This window comes from Halichoerus grypus, chromosome 12, assembly GCF_964656455.1.
Source record: "Halichoerus grypus chromosome 12, mHalGry1.hap1.1, whole genome shotgun sequence".
NCBI lineage: Eukaryota > Metazoa > Chordata > Mammalia > Carnivora > Phocidae > Halichoerus > Halichoerus grypus.
In genome coordinates this window covers 45,616,819-45,624,182 of record NC_135723.1, presented here as the reverse complement: position 1 = coordinate 45,624,182, position 7,364 = coordinate 45,616,819, and positions in this window count along the sequence as shown.

Genomic DNA, 7,364 nt, shown 5'->3' with positions numbered 1-7,364 from the left:
GCTAAACATACTCCCCGATCTACCAATTAACGCACAGCAATGAAAAATAACTTATTATCGACACACACGGCATGCATGAGTCTGACAGACTTAATGTTGAGTGAAATAAGCCAGATGCAAAAGAATACTTGATGTATGACCCTACCGATGAGGTTAAAAACGTAACAAAACTAATGTAGTGATCAAGATCAGAGTATGCTGTGTGGGGTGGTGGGGTGGCGGGGGAGTCCTGGGGGTACGGGCACAATGGAATCTTCAGGGAGGTCTAGAATGTTCTATATCTTGATTAGGGTAGTGGTTAAATGGGTGACTCAATATGTAAAAACTTAAGCTGTGTATTTAAGATTTGAGCCCTTTATTTTGCGTAAGTTATACCTCAGTTTTTAAAAAGACACATTCTCCTTTCCCATGCAGATAAAATCAGTAAAATTGAAACCTTTCCCCCCCACACAATTTTTAGTGCTACTGCAGACAAAATGGAAACATTATCTTCAAAAGAGTACAAATTTTCCTTTAAAATTTAATCGCTAGTGTATTTTTTATAATATTAAGCTTCTTTTTAATTGTTCATGTTATAAAAAACCGAAGCAGCTCATTGCCAAGTATTTACAGAACCATCTACCCTAACGTTTTTGTCAAATACTGAGAACTGGGTGTGATACTAATCAGAGATTTAAAGCAAACATATTTTTAGGATTGAATAAAAGTTTCTGTTGGATATTGCCCCAAAAAAGAAAACACCTCTTTCAGCAGTCCCCTCATTGTCTAGTGAGGAGTTCTGAAATGAAGAACTAAGGACCATAAGTACCCAGTTAACTTTTTATATATAGTTTTCCTCAGGTTTGCACAATATTTGCTTAGTAACAGTCAGTCAATTCCAGTTAAACCAGTAAGCAATAATGTAACAAACCAAGAATCTAGAGATGTTGGGCAGGGGACTGTTTACCCTAATTTAACAGAAACATGACCCATGTATAACTTAAAATAGTGTAAACAGAAATATAGTCCACGTATGATATTAAGTAGCTTTTGGGGGCATTTTGTATTAATGATAGATCAGCCATTTGGGAGGATTATAACACAAATATACCGAGATTAGGAATCTGGCACCAACACTATTCAATTACAGGGCCTTGACTGAAGCTCTGGGTTTCAACTCCCTCATACATATAAAATGAAGGGTTATTTCTAAAGTTCTTCTATTGCCTAAGAGAAAGTTCCATAATAATTTTTAATACACTGTATCATGACTTTATATATTAATAGTTACTTACAAATGCAGACTTTATTAGGAATTTAATCATTTTTTTCCATTTTATATATAGATCAGTGCTTCACTAACTTTGAGAAAAAGAGAGTCATTTTGTTATGGGTGGCAGTGTAGTTGTAGGAAAACTTCAGAGCATGCACGAGATTCCTCCATTCTCTCTCCCTTTTCTTGCACTGTAGCATGAAAGTATTATAAAAATACTCCTCTGAATCAGCAATTTCCTCTCAGTCCTATACCAAAAGTAGTACCGAGTAAAGCCATGAACGCCCTGTTAGGTAATCAGGTCCAGCTGTCCAAACATAAAAGATACAATAAATAGGCCAACAAACTGTTAAATATTTTCTACCTTTGTAAAAACAAATACAGCTTTACAACAATTTTTTAAATGTGAGTAAAGGAACAGTAAGACGGATAGCATAATTTCAAAATTAATTTCATTTTTTGCCAAAAACACTGTGGGGCAAGGCAGCCTAGGCAGCGAAGGGGAAAATTTCTTGAAGGCTTAAAGGCTTCTCTTTATCCCGCCTAGTCCAGGCCTAGAATCCTCTGACCACTTGGTGATCCCAGGCTCTACCTCCTGGGCTCTTCCTTAAATCCTGCAAGAAGCCTAAGGCTGAAAGACCATGTTCTATTTGAGACTTTTCAGAGTTTTCTTTGTTTTGTTCTACAACTAAATGTAGCAATGGTAGGAATTGGTCGCGACCTGACTCCAGCTCCCTCCATTCTACCACCCACTCCTCCTCCCCATTCCTTCCCTCCCCAAGGGCACTTTGCACTTGGGCCTCCAGTGCCCAAAGGGCACCCTCACATTCAAGATTCATGGACATTCCTGCTAACAGCTGTCTCTTCACCCCTGGGGTGTAGGGATGTGTATAGTGGGCTGAAAAGTGGGCTCAGGGTTTGTGGAACAGACATATCCCGAGTCCTAAGTACCCATGGAATGGTCTAGAATGTGGGACATGGTCTCTGGATGCCCTTAGCCCTATAGGGAGTGACATGGTGAAGTACGGCTCCAGCAGCTCCTGGGGTAGAGACCTCTGTTATCCAAGTCTAAGAAATATACTGATCATAGTGCTACCAGAGGGACAGAATTTAGGACGTTCAACATGTAGAGCAGTTAACTATGTTCATTATTATTTTATTATTATTTTCCCTTTCCTTCTAGAAATTCCCTTTATCTTAAGGAAAGTGATGTCACCTAAGGGAAAGGCAAAAAGCAAGGATGGGAAGAGCAGTCTTCTCAACAGAATACTCTCAGGATTTTTTATTTTAAAAGATGATACTGAGAAAAATTAATCTTTCATTGGTGGAGAACACAGTATTACAGCAAAAGTTGTTGAAGAGATTGTTTGGGCCAATGTATTCTATCTTTAGCTACCTAAGTTTAAAGGAGGGAACTACTACAATCACAGTGGTGCATTTTGGAAAATATGATAAAGATATACAGGGATGTGAAACTTTTCTTAAAACCTAGGAACGTTAAAAGTACTATCATATTGTATAAGTAATGTTAGTGATGGAGGGGAGACTGGAAAGGAGGAATAGAAGATGTATAAAGTAAATGTATACAATTTCTATTACTTAATAAACAGAAAATTTCTTTATTTTAAAAAATATTAGCTGTCTCCTCCATTAAAAAATTAGTTCTTTCAACTTCTTTATAGTCATTTATATAGTGTCTATTCCAGATTTTCATTTTCCTACTTTACAGCCTAGGAATAGAGGTGCAATTAATGACTTGATTCTCTTTCACTAATATGAGTGTAATTATTTCATTGGAAATCACTACTGTGTATTATTTTGTACTTTATTTCTTCCATAACTTTGTTCATATATTAGCCTCATACAGTGCTTACCTTGTAAGATATTATAAGAAATTATCAGGAGAGATTTAATGCAGAAATAACTATGGTATATGATATCCCTACTTATTCATTTATGCTTATATAACTTCGGAGGTGCTCAAAGGGTTCCACAAATATTGAGTCATTAAAGCTTAGTACCCCTGTGAGGTGCACTTGGTTATTATCATTATAGCTTATTATTCCTACAGATCAAATTTCCCCCGGAATGCTGAATGGCTCTTGCAGAAAGTGTTGGCTTTTTAATATTCTGCATCTGAGAATCACATTTCTGGTTTATAAAATTAGCTCATTTTTCTTTGTCTCTTGTGAGTTACCAGCGGCCATCATCCACTTCAGGTAACATAGCAGAAATAGTGCTCACCCAGTTTCAGAAAGCCTTCTAGTTAAAAGAGCATTTTGTTTCCTATCAGGGCATTTTGTTTCCTATCAGAGATATGGATAAGAAGCAAAATACTTGAGGGATAAAAAGTGATCAGTGGGTGGTTTGCTTTCCCACACCACCAAGCAAGTCTCCAGTTTTCAGTGAACACGGACTGGGTATCCTACAAATTTAACTCAATTCTGACACTATCTACTTGAGGATAGCATCAGATCCCGCAGGTTAAAGCTTCAGTCCCACAACACTGCCCCCACTTCAGACACCAATTTCAAGTCCAGATTGTTGGCTGCACTTTGGACCCACTGGCTAAAACCTGGGGTTCCCGAGTGACCCCTTCCTTGAATTCAATAATTTGCTAAAATGGCTCAGAGAGCTCAGGGAAACCTTTACTTACGTTTACCGGTTTTTTATACAGGATACGGATGAGCGGCCTGATAAACTGGTACATTGGGTGAGATACAGAAGGTCCTCAGTACCGGTGCTTCCGTGCCCATGGAACTGAGATTTGCCACCCCCTCAGCATCTGGATGCCTTCACCAACCTGGAAGCTTTCCAAACCGTGTCATTTTGGGTATTTATGGAAGCTTCATTACACAAACATGACTGCTTACATCACTGGCCACTGGTAATTGAGCTCCATCTCTAGTCTCTGTCCGCTCCACAAAAATCTCCAACCTCTAACTCCCAGAGCCAGTTTCCTCGCAACCAGCCCCCATCCTAGGGGACTTTCCAAATACCACCTCATTAACATAAACTCAGGTGTGGTTGAAAGGGGCTTTGTTATAAATAACAGAAGGAACTTTCATCACTCTTACCACCTAAGAAATTCCAAGGGTTTTAGGACCTCAGTGCCGGGAATGCGATGAAGACCAAATCCATGACTTCTTGTTATAAATCACAATCACAGTAGGTGACATGAAAATTATTGGCAATTTAAATAGTATCAAAATACAGACTAAATGAATCACTGTGGTCTTTCGATCTTCTTCATACTGTAAAATTTTGTCAGTGCGACTTGAGGTAGATGTATACACAAAGGAGGAGCTGACTTTTTAATACAACAGCAATGTTTGGTCTCCTCTCTGCATCATGTCACAGGTGCCACCACTGAAGTCACCCACGGTCAAGTAATGACGAAACACCCACTCTGTATCTAAACAATGTTTTCCTGTTGACTATTACAAATAAAAGACCTTGAAAATATTAAAATGTTTAGATTCTGTAAAAATATAAATTGTGTTATTTGAAGATTTTCCTTCATTGACGAATATGTGAGCGGTATAGGTAAGTCACTGGATACTGCAGCAGTCAACAGAATAGACAAAAATCCCTGTTCTCATGTTTGCTACACTCTAGTATTGGTGAATCGTATCGTATTTTACATGGTGATTGGTGCTATGGAAAAAATAAAAGGCAAAGAAAGAAGAATGGGGGGATTCCACAGTTCCGGGGTGTTAAAAGCATCCCTGTGGTTTTGTATTGTTTTGTTTTTTTAACCAAGCATAGGCTTATAAAATAGCTAGTATTTTAGGAAGGAATGTGGTGTCTAAATGGGGTGTCTCTGGGTCAGATGGAGGGCCCCAAATGTGGGGCGACAATGAGGTGGAAGCCGGTGGGGTGGGGGCACAGCAAGTGAAAGAATTCACCCAAAGCTGAGCAAATAAGTTCACTGAACACACCGCCAAGGGGCAGTGGGCCCAAGCGAAGGAAAGGCTGTATGTAAGGAGGCAGTGGGTGGGGACTGTTTTTAAAGGGGGAGGGGGAGGCGGCATGGCAACAGATGGTATCTTCCCTTTTTTGGGAACTCTGTCTGGTTGTAAGCAGCCCACTGGTCAGTCAGGGCCTATGGATATTTCGAGGTTTTGAGGTGGGTCACCTGAGGGGCCAGTCTCTATTCAGCCAGGTAGTTGCTGTGGCCCTTTCTACATTCCATTGTTAGAGCCCATTTGCCCAAAAGCAGCCTCTACAAGGAAGATACTGGTTGAAGAAGGTGCTATTTTAAAGTGTGATAAATAATGTGAATATTCAAATAATGCAGCTTTAGAAAACTCCATATTGCTTAACCGAAAAAAACACAAAAAGTTATCATGGTAAGGACACAAAGTTAATACATAAACAAGTAGGGATGTAATTTTTAAAAAATTACAATTTATAATGTGAACAGATAACTTCTGGGATAAAAAGCTTTTACTCAAATTAGACCATTTCAGATATATGAAAGTTTACATTTGCGTAAACACTCTCTATAAAAAAAAAAATCTGACTTTAACCTTATTCTTAACTCTACCTAGAGGTTGTTATATATGCCTGGTATCTCCCATTTGTATTTGTTCTATACAGTAGACATAATTGCTCACAAATTATCAACAGGGCAGGAAACTCAGTTTTGTTTGGGAAGTGTACCTTTAAGAATTAAATTTATCTGAAGCAGATTATGGGATTAGGATTCTTTGTAGTTCTAGTCTCTTGTAATTTAAAAAAATGATATCAATATATTCTATTCATGAATCTGAAATTCATTAATTCATTATATAGTCACTTTAAGATGATACACACTGCCCAAAGTCTCAACCCTATTTTTTTTAATTCCTTTTGAAGACTAATCATTTGAAATGTATGTAATGGAAAATCTCTAATTAGAAAGTTAGGAATTCCATTTTCCCCCTTTATTGTCACTTTTAAAAAAGCTATTCATAAAATATAGTTAAGTATAAATTTAAGCTTGTATTTGCTCAGTTATTAAAAATGTTCTAGTCATACACAAAAGTTTTGTTAAGTTGCACTAAGTTATCACTAAAGAAGTGGCTGCACATTGGTTTCAGGGGCCACTGAGGAAGAAGAGTAGTCATGGACTGCACGTTTTCTGTTCCCAACTAAGTCGAAGTGATTATGTTCTGTCATATGGGGATTCTATGTCAAATGCTTAAAATTGCTTAAAAAATAAGTTTCACGACTAAAATAAAAAAATTCTGAAACCCACCGATCAAAGGAACAGAAATCTACCAGAAAAAAACTCATGAATTTGCTGGTGATTCTTCTTTCTCCTCTGAGAAACTGGCTAGGTAGAACACACCCAGCTAATAAATCATTATTTTTGGTTAAATCTCCTCTAATATCAGATCATGCTATTGTATAAGATTTTTTAAGTTGTTATTAAAACATTAACTGTAAGCTGGCAGAACATGTTTGAGTAAATATTAAAACAAAAGTTTAAAACAAGTTTTAAGTTCAGTTTGAAAACAAAACCAAAATCTTGTGATTGGACAATTCTTTTAACAATTTTAACACATTCAGAAAATAAGTCACCAAATGTTTGAGTGAATATGCAGGAAGAGAGGGAAAGTCGTGTGGGGCACTTGGGCTGAACACCGAAGAACAGATAAGATTGAGGATTAAGGAAATGGTCAAATAATTTTCACAGAAAAGGGGAACACAATGAGCAAAGCACGGAAAATGGAAGGAACTATTTCCAAGGAATGGCAAACATCTCAATTTGGCTGGGACACAGGTGAGGGGCAATGTCAGGAAAAAAGAAAATGAATTTAGGTGTGGACAAACAATGAAAGGTTCTCAACACCAACAGTAAGGAACTGGGCTGTTTTCAGTAAAATAATTAGGGAGTAAGAGCAATAGAGATTTCAAGTAGAGATTCCAGAGCTATTACAGAGGAAGAACAGAGAATATGACAACAGAATGAAAGCTAAGGGGATGAAAGAAAAATAAATCAAAGATGATGCAAAAGTGGAATTCAGGTAAGAACCGAAAGGACTTGAGAGCTTTCAGCTAAAGGACTTTCAATATCTACACTGATTTGTTTATGTCTAGGGAATTTTGAAAGTAAGACCAAGAT